The sequence below is a fragment of the Nomia melanderi genome, unplaced genomic scaffold, assembly GCF_051020985.1.
Source record: "Nomia melanderi isolate GNS246 unplaced genomic scaffold, iyNomMela1 scaffold0591, whole genome shotgun sequence".
Classification (NCBI taxonomy): domain Eukaryota; kingdom Metazoa; phylum Arthropoda; class Insecta; order Hymenoptera; family Halictidae; genus Nomia; species Nomia melanderi.
This window is the reverse complement of record NW_027475705.1, coordinates 7,501-15,000: the sequence shown is the minus strand read 5'-3', so window position 1 is coordinate 15,000 and position 7,500 is coordinate 7,501. Positions and strand designations below refer to the sequence as shown.

General features: G+C 49.3%; 1 non-coding gene and 1 pseudogene across 1 annotated transcript; both read right to left on the bottom strand.

The window, feature by feature from the left end:
* Positions 1–207, bottom strand: part of LOC143176507 (large subunit ribosomal RNA) — a 6,567-nt pseudogene extending 6,360 nt beyond the window's left edge.
* Positions 208–2,686: 2,479 nt separating this feature from the next.
* LOC143176505 (5.8S ribosomal RNA) lies at positions 2,687–2,841 on the bottom strand. Its single transcript, XR_013001044.1, has one exon. It is a non-coding gene; the product is annotated as a 5.8S ribosomal RNA (ribosomal RNA).
* Positions 2,842–7,500: the final 4,659 nt, after the last annotated feature.

Here is a 7,500-nt window from a genome sequence, read left to right as displayed (position 1 = left end):
CATTCAAGATGGACTTGGACGCGGTTCGACGTCACGGGATAAATGGACCCTCCTGAACACTACATTTCCCTACGGCGGAACCGCGGGATTCAGTGCTGGGCTAATTCCTGTTCGCTCGCAGCTACTAAGGAAATCCTTGTTAGTTTCTTTTCCTCCGCTTAGTAATATGCTTAAATTCAGCGGGTAATCTCGCCTACTCTGAGGTCGTCGTGAACGTGAATTGTATGAAAATTCAATCGAATTTCATAAAAATCGCTCAAAGGCAAAAAAAACAAAGTCTAGAGGAGAGTGCGTTCGAACACAACAATATTCATATTATAACGTATATAAATGATAAATATACCGCGACACGCGCGACTCCGTATCGTCGCGAAAAATCGTTCGCGAACGCGTCTTATGCGCCTCACCAGTGGTCTCTGCTGCGTCGCGTGTCTATATTCTCTTTTTACACTCTTCTCCTTCTTCTATCACATTTTACTCGATCGCGAAAAAGACTCTCGCTAGACGATCTCGCGCTCCGGTTAACTTTAACGCCCGTCCGAGAAGAATTTTCGGGGACTGGACGACCGAAGCGGATCTCGCGCGGTCTCGCGATCGACAGTGAAGAGAAGTGCAGAAGAGGAAAAGAAGACACGACAAACACACACCATGGGGCGACCGACGCGTTCGTTTCAACGCTTTCGCACAAAGTCGGCGGCGGTTATATATTTATATCATTATATTCCGGCGGACGGGACGCGACGTTCGAAAGCCTCGCCAAAGAGGAGCTCCTGCCTCTTCCTCTCTCTTTTCTACGAGAAAAGATAAACGTATTTTACGGGGATACGGAAACGTTACCACGTGGTGTCACACACGATCGTCCGTCTCTTCTCTATAGCAGAAACCGATAAAAATACACCTCCCGAAAGAGAGTATATGGTGATTCTTTTTATATATATATATATATTTCGAAATACAACTGAACGTGGCGGAAGCGCACGGTGGTGGTCCAGCGAGGACACGCGACGACGGGGAATAAGAACTATTCGACCCGTTACGAATACGCATGCTCGTCCCGCACGATTTTAACACACACCGTGTTTTTCTCCAGTCGTCAAAGCGTTCGTGCGTCGAATTCGAAAAATAAAAAAAAAAGAAAAACACCTTTTCTCTCTCTCGGGGTAAAAGAGTCGATGTGTATTGTGTATAAAGGTTCTGCGAGAAGTCTCGTTTTGACGTGTGTTCCGCCGATAACGACGATCCTCCGAAACGGGGATACAGAAACGTTACACCTCACAACACGATCTCCGTCTCTTCTCTATAGCAGAAACCGATAAAAATACACCTCCCGAAAGAGAGTATATGGTGATTCTTTTTATATATATATATTTCGAAATTCAACTGAACGTGGCGGAAGCGCACGGTGGTGGTCCAGCGAGGACACGCGACGACGGGGAATAAGAACTATTCGACCCGTTACGAATACGCATGCTCGTCCCGCACGATTTTAACACACACCGTGTTTTTCTCCAGTCGTCAAAGCGTTCGTGCGTCGAATTCGAAAAATAAAAAAAAAAGAAAAACACCTTTTCTCTCTCTCGGGGTAAAAGAGTCGATGTGTATTGTGTATAAAGGTTCTGCGAGAAGTCTCGTTTTGACGTGTGTTCCGCCGATAACGACGATCCTCCGAAACGGGGATACAGAAACGTTACACCTCACAACACGATCTCCGTCTCTTCTCTATAGCAGAAACCGATAAAAATACACCTCCCGAAAGAGAGTATATGGTGATTCTTTTTATATATATATATTTCGAAATTCAACTGAACGTGGCGGAAGCGCACGGTGGTGGTCCAGCGAGGACACGCGACGACGGGGAATAAGAACTATTCGACCCGTTACGAATACGCATGCTCGTCCCGCACGATTTTAACACACACCGTGTTTTTCTCCAGTCGTCAAAGCGTTCGTGCGTCGAATTCGAAAAATAAAAAAAAGAAATACACCTTTTCTCTCTCTCTCGGGGTAAAAAGAGTCGATGTGTATTGTGTATAAAGGTTCTGCTGCGAGAAGTCTCGTTTTGCCGTGTGTTTCGGTAACGACGATCCTCCGAAACGTACATCTCATTCGTAAGAGAGGAAGAAAACAATCTCCCTGGGGCCAGTCGGTAATATACCGACATACGACGTGTCGTGCACATCCGTCTCACGCACGGTATACAAAATATGAATAAAACGTGTGTAGTCTCTCTCTCTCTCGACTTCTTAATATTTTCTTTCACCTCTGACGCATCATTTCAGGTGACGTCGGGAGCGCGGGAAAAAAAATTTTTCTAAACACACGAAACCGTTCATCTCACGAACAGCCGAAAAAGTTGTCGCTCAGATCCATATCGCAGTGGAGCGGTATCCGCGGGCGGTCGTAATTGAACGACGCACGACGCCGCGAACACTCACGCGAGTCCATACAAACGATTCCGATCGTTTTGCAACAACTAGAACGTACACTGTCCGTGAAATTCACAGAATTTTCGCGTGTCCGCGACAAACGCCGACGAGACACCCATCGTTCGCTCGTACGTAGCATCCTTCTCTTAACCCGACTCAGAAACGTTCTTTGCGCCCTTCGGTAAAAAAACGTTCGATCCGAAGAGGTGAACGACTGCGGGGATTTGACAGAGCTACGCAAGCAGTGTATGGTACGTAAACGACCCTCAGCCAGGCGTGGTCCAGGAATTGTATCCGTGGACCGCAATGTGCGTTCGAAATGTCGATGTTCATGTGTCCTGCAGTTCACACGTTGACGCGCAATTAGCTGCGTTCTTCATCGACCCACGAGCCAAGTGATCCACCGTTCAGGGTAATCGTATAAATTTTATATTTCACATATATAATTTTATTCTCATTTGTTCGACCTAATATCTCTCTTCTTTCAAAGAGAAGATAAAAGTTGATACCTGAATCTCCGACCAGCGCGCGAAGGAGATTCAGGCGTCGCCTTGGAGACGACACCGAAGCCTTTCGAGACGAAAAACGTTCAAGTAATATGTATATATTTCTCGACGTTCCGGGCGTATAGTGCATTCAAAAACCCGCGAAAGACGCAGAAGACTCGCACGCGTGGAAACGACGGGGATATATTTTGTATCCTACCCGATACTGAATCCATCGCGTGCAGTCGACCCTCGCGTTCTTCCGATCAGACGCATCTATTGTTGCGCGCATGTTTTCGCGTCGCATCGCGCGAAACGTTGCACGAATCGTACCGATCGATCGATTGAAAGCAAATAATGAAAAAAGACTTCACAGCTGGCTCTTTGCCGGTCATTCGTCCCATGTTATCTCTTGCCGCGAAATTGGCGCGCAAGAGTTGGGTGTCAGACGCGCGGCTTTAAAACGAGCTTCACGGCCGGTCCCTTCGTTACCGCTTTCGTTCTTTCTCTCGGAACGACCATGAACGAACACGACGAGCGACGCTACGGCATACACACGTCCACGGATTCGATTAAAAAAACAGACTTCACAGCTGGCTCTTTGCCGGTCATTCGTCCCATATTATCTCTTGCCGCGAAATTGGCGCGCAAGAGTTGGGTGTCAGACGCACGGCTTTAAAACGAGCTTCACGGCCGGTCCTCTCAATTCCGTGTACGGTACACGCAAGATGCGGGTTCCACTTCCAGACTACCCGGTCCCTTCTCTCTACGAGAATCGATAGTAGAAGAACGGCTCGAAAACGCGTCTCAGAGACTAGGGGAAAAGAAGCGGTATGCGAGCGAAACGAAAACGCATTATGGAAACGTCGCGAAACAATGTTCGACGGTTGCTCGGTTCCAATCGTGCGGCCGTTTCAATTTCTCGTGCGCTTCACCGTCCCTCCGTAACTCTGGCCGATCGCGTATACCGAAGAGCCGACACGCGCAAAAACCACAGGCATTGTATACTGTATATATATATGTTACAGTCACAGCCTTCGCGCGTTTTACTCTCCGACGCGGGGTTTCCACGACGAAAGAGAGACAGTTTCGTGGCGGGTGACTCGGCCGAATCGCTACGACGGGTATTTCTATTATAGAACGAATCATCGCCACCCTTTACCAGTGCCCGACGAAGGAATCACAAGGTCATCTGGAGTTTACAATGCCAGCGACGGTAATTCCAACGAAGACCCGATAAGTCAACTCATCGTTCTATTTCTCCCCGTACAGAAAAGCGAATCGACGCTAACGCACCTCGCGCAAGCACGAACGTTCTCTTCGCGTGGATCATCCCATCGTCGAAAGATGTAAAGACGCATTGGAGATCGTGGTCTCTGGCGGGCTCATTGCACGCCCCACTGCATATCTTTCCTCGAATCGAGAATGATTCGTCCACTAAGGCTGCGAAACTACGCGTCGAGGAAACTAGGGGAAAGAAGCGGGATGCGAGCGAAACGACAATACATTATGGAAACGTCGCGAAACAATGTTCGGCGGTTGCTCGTTTCCTCCTGCGGACGTTTCATTGCTCGGGCGCTTCACGTCCCTCCGTAACCTTCGCGCGATCGCGTGCCCCGGAGAGCCGGCAACCGGTGAACCACAGGCGTATAAACTATAGTCTTCTATAGCAAGCCTTCGGCGGTTACTCTCCGACGCGGGGATTCCACGACGAGAGAGAATTTCGTGGCGGGTGACATCGGTCGAAACGCTACGACGGGTATTTCTATTATAGAACGAATCATCGCCACCCTTTACCAGTGCCCGACGAAGGAATCACAAGGTCATCTGGAGTTTACAATGCCAGCGACGGTAATTCCAACGAAGACCCGATAAGTCAACTCATCGTTCTATTTCTCCCCGTACAGACAAGCGAATCAACGCTATCGCACCTCACGCATGCACGAACGTTCTCTTCGCGTGAATCGTCCCATCGTCGAAAGATATAGCCGCTTGGAGATCGTGGCCCATCAAGTTCTTCCGTAACTCCTGCGCGATCGCGTACCCCGGAGAGCAGGCAACCGGTGAACCACAGGCGTATAAACTATAGTCTTCTATAGCAAGCCTTCGCGTTTACTCTACGACGCGGGGATTCCACGACGAGAGAGATTTTCGTGGCGGGTGACACGGCCGAATCGCTACGACGGGTATTTCTATTATAGAACGAATCATCGCCACCCTTTACCAGTGCCCGACGAAGGAATCACAAGGTCATCTGGAGTTTACAATGCCAGCGACGGTAATTCCAACGAAGACCCGATAAGTCAACTCATCGTTCTATTTCTCCCCGTACAGAAAAGCGAATCGGCGCTATCGCACCTCACGCAAGCAGGAATGATCTCTTCGCGTGGATCGTCCCATCGTCGAAAGATGTAAGACGTACAGAAATCGTGGTCCATCACGATTATTCGTAACTCTCCGAGTCGCGTATCTGAGAGTAGGGCAAACGGAGAACCACAGGCATAAATAATACTATATATTTCTTATATATAGTTAGCCTTCGCGTTTTACTCTCCGACATGGGGATTCCACGACGAGAGAGAGTTTCGTGGCGGGTGACTCGGCCGAATCGCTACGACGGGTATTTCTATTATAGAACGAATCATCGCCACCCTTTACCAGTGCCCGACGAAGGAATCACAAGGTCATCTGGAGTTCACAATGCCAGCGACGGTAATTCCAACGAAGACCCGATAAGTCAACTCATCGTTCTATTTCTCCCCGTACAGAAAAGCGAATCGACGCTATCGCACCTCGCGCGAGCACGTAACTACTCTTCGCGTGGATCGTCCCATCGTCGAAAGATGTAAGACGCACGGAAATCGTGGCCCATCAACGTTTTTTTGTAACTCTGCCGATCGCGTATCACAGAGCCGAGACGCACATACCACAGGCGTATAATACCGTTTTCTTTCGTATGGTAAGCCTTCGCGTTTACTCTTCGGCGCGGGGTTTCCACGTCGAGAGAGACTTTCGTGGCGGGTGACATCGGTCGAAACGCTACGACGGGTATTACTATTATAGAACGAATCATCGCCACCCTTTACCAGTGCCCGACGAAGGAATCACAAGGTCATCTGGAGTTTACAATGCCAGCGACGGTAATTCCAACGAAGACCCGATAAGTCAACTCAACGTTCTATTTCTCCCCGTACAGAAAAGCGAATCGACGCTGTTGCACCTCACGCAAGCACGAACGTTCTCTTCGCGTGGATCGTCCCATCGTCGAAAGATGTAAGACGCACGGAAATCGTGGCACATCACGTGTTTTCGGAACTCTGTCGACCGCGTATCTCAGAGACGACGCGCGCGAACCACTGGCATATACTATTATATATCGCGTTTTACCCTCCGACGCGGGGATTCCACGACGAGAGAGAGTTTCGTGAGCGGGTTGACTCGGAAGAAACGCTACGACGGGTATTTCTATTATAGAACGCATCATCGCCACCCTTTACCAGTGCCCGACGAAGGAATCACAAGGTCATCTGGAGTTTACAATGCCAGCGACGGTAATTCCAACGAAGACCCGATAAGTCAACTCAACGTTCTATTGCTCCCCGTACAGAAAAGCGAATCGACGCAATCGCACCATACGCGTGCACGTAACAACTCTTCGCGTGGATCGTCCCATCGTCGAGAGACGTAAGTTTCCATACTATGAATTCGCGTTTTACTCTCCGACGCGGGGATTCCACGACGAGAGAGAGTTTCGTGAGCGGGTTGACTCGGAAGAAACGCTACGACGGGTATTTCTATTATAGAACGCATCATCGCCACCCTTTACCAGTGCCCGACGAAGGAATCACAAGGTCATCTGGAGTTTACAATGCCAGCGACGGTAATTCCAACGAAGACCCGATAAGTCAACTCAACGTTCTATTGCTCCCCGTACAGAAAAGCGAATCGACGCAATCGCACCATACGCGTGCACGTAACAACTCTTCGCGTGGATCGTCCCATCGTCGAGAGACGTAAGTTTCCATACTATGAATTCGCGTTTTACTCTCCGACGCGGGGATTCCACGACGAGAGAGAGTTTCGTGAGCGGGTTGACTCGGAAGAAACGCTACGACGGGTATTTCTATTATAGAACGCATCATCGCCACCCTTTACCAGTGCCCGACGAAGGAATCACAAGGTCATCTGGAGTTTACAATGCCAGCGACGGTAATTCCAACGAAGACCCGATAAGTCAACTCAACGTTCTATTACTCCCCGTACAGAAAAGCGAATCGACGCAATCGCACCATACGCGTGCACGTAACAACTCTTCGCGTGGATCGTCCCATCGTCGAGAGACGTAAGTTTCATAGTAAGCCTTCGGCGTTTTACTCTCCGACGCGGGGATTCCACGACGAGAGAGAGAGTTTCGTGAGCGGGTTGACTCGGAAGAAACGCTACGACGGGTATTTCTATTATAGAACGCATCATCGCCACCCTTTACCAGTGCCCGACGAAGGAATCACAAGGTCATCTGGAGTTTACAATGCCAGCGACGGTAATTCCAACGAAGACCCGATAAGTCAACTCAACGTTCTATTTCTCCC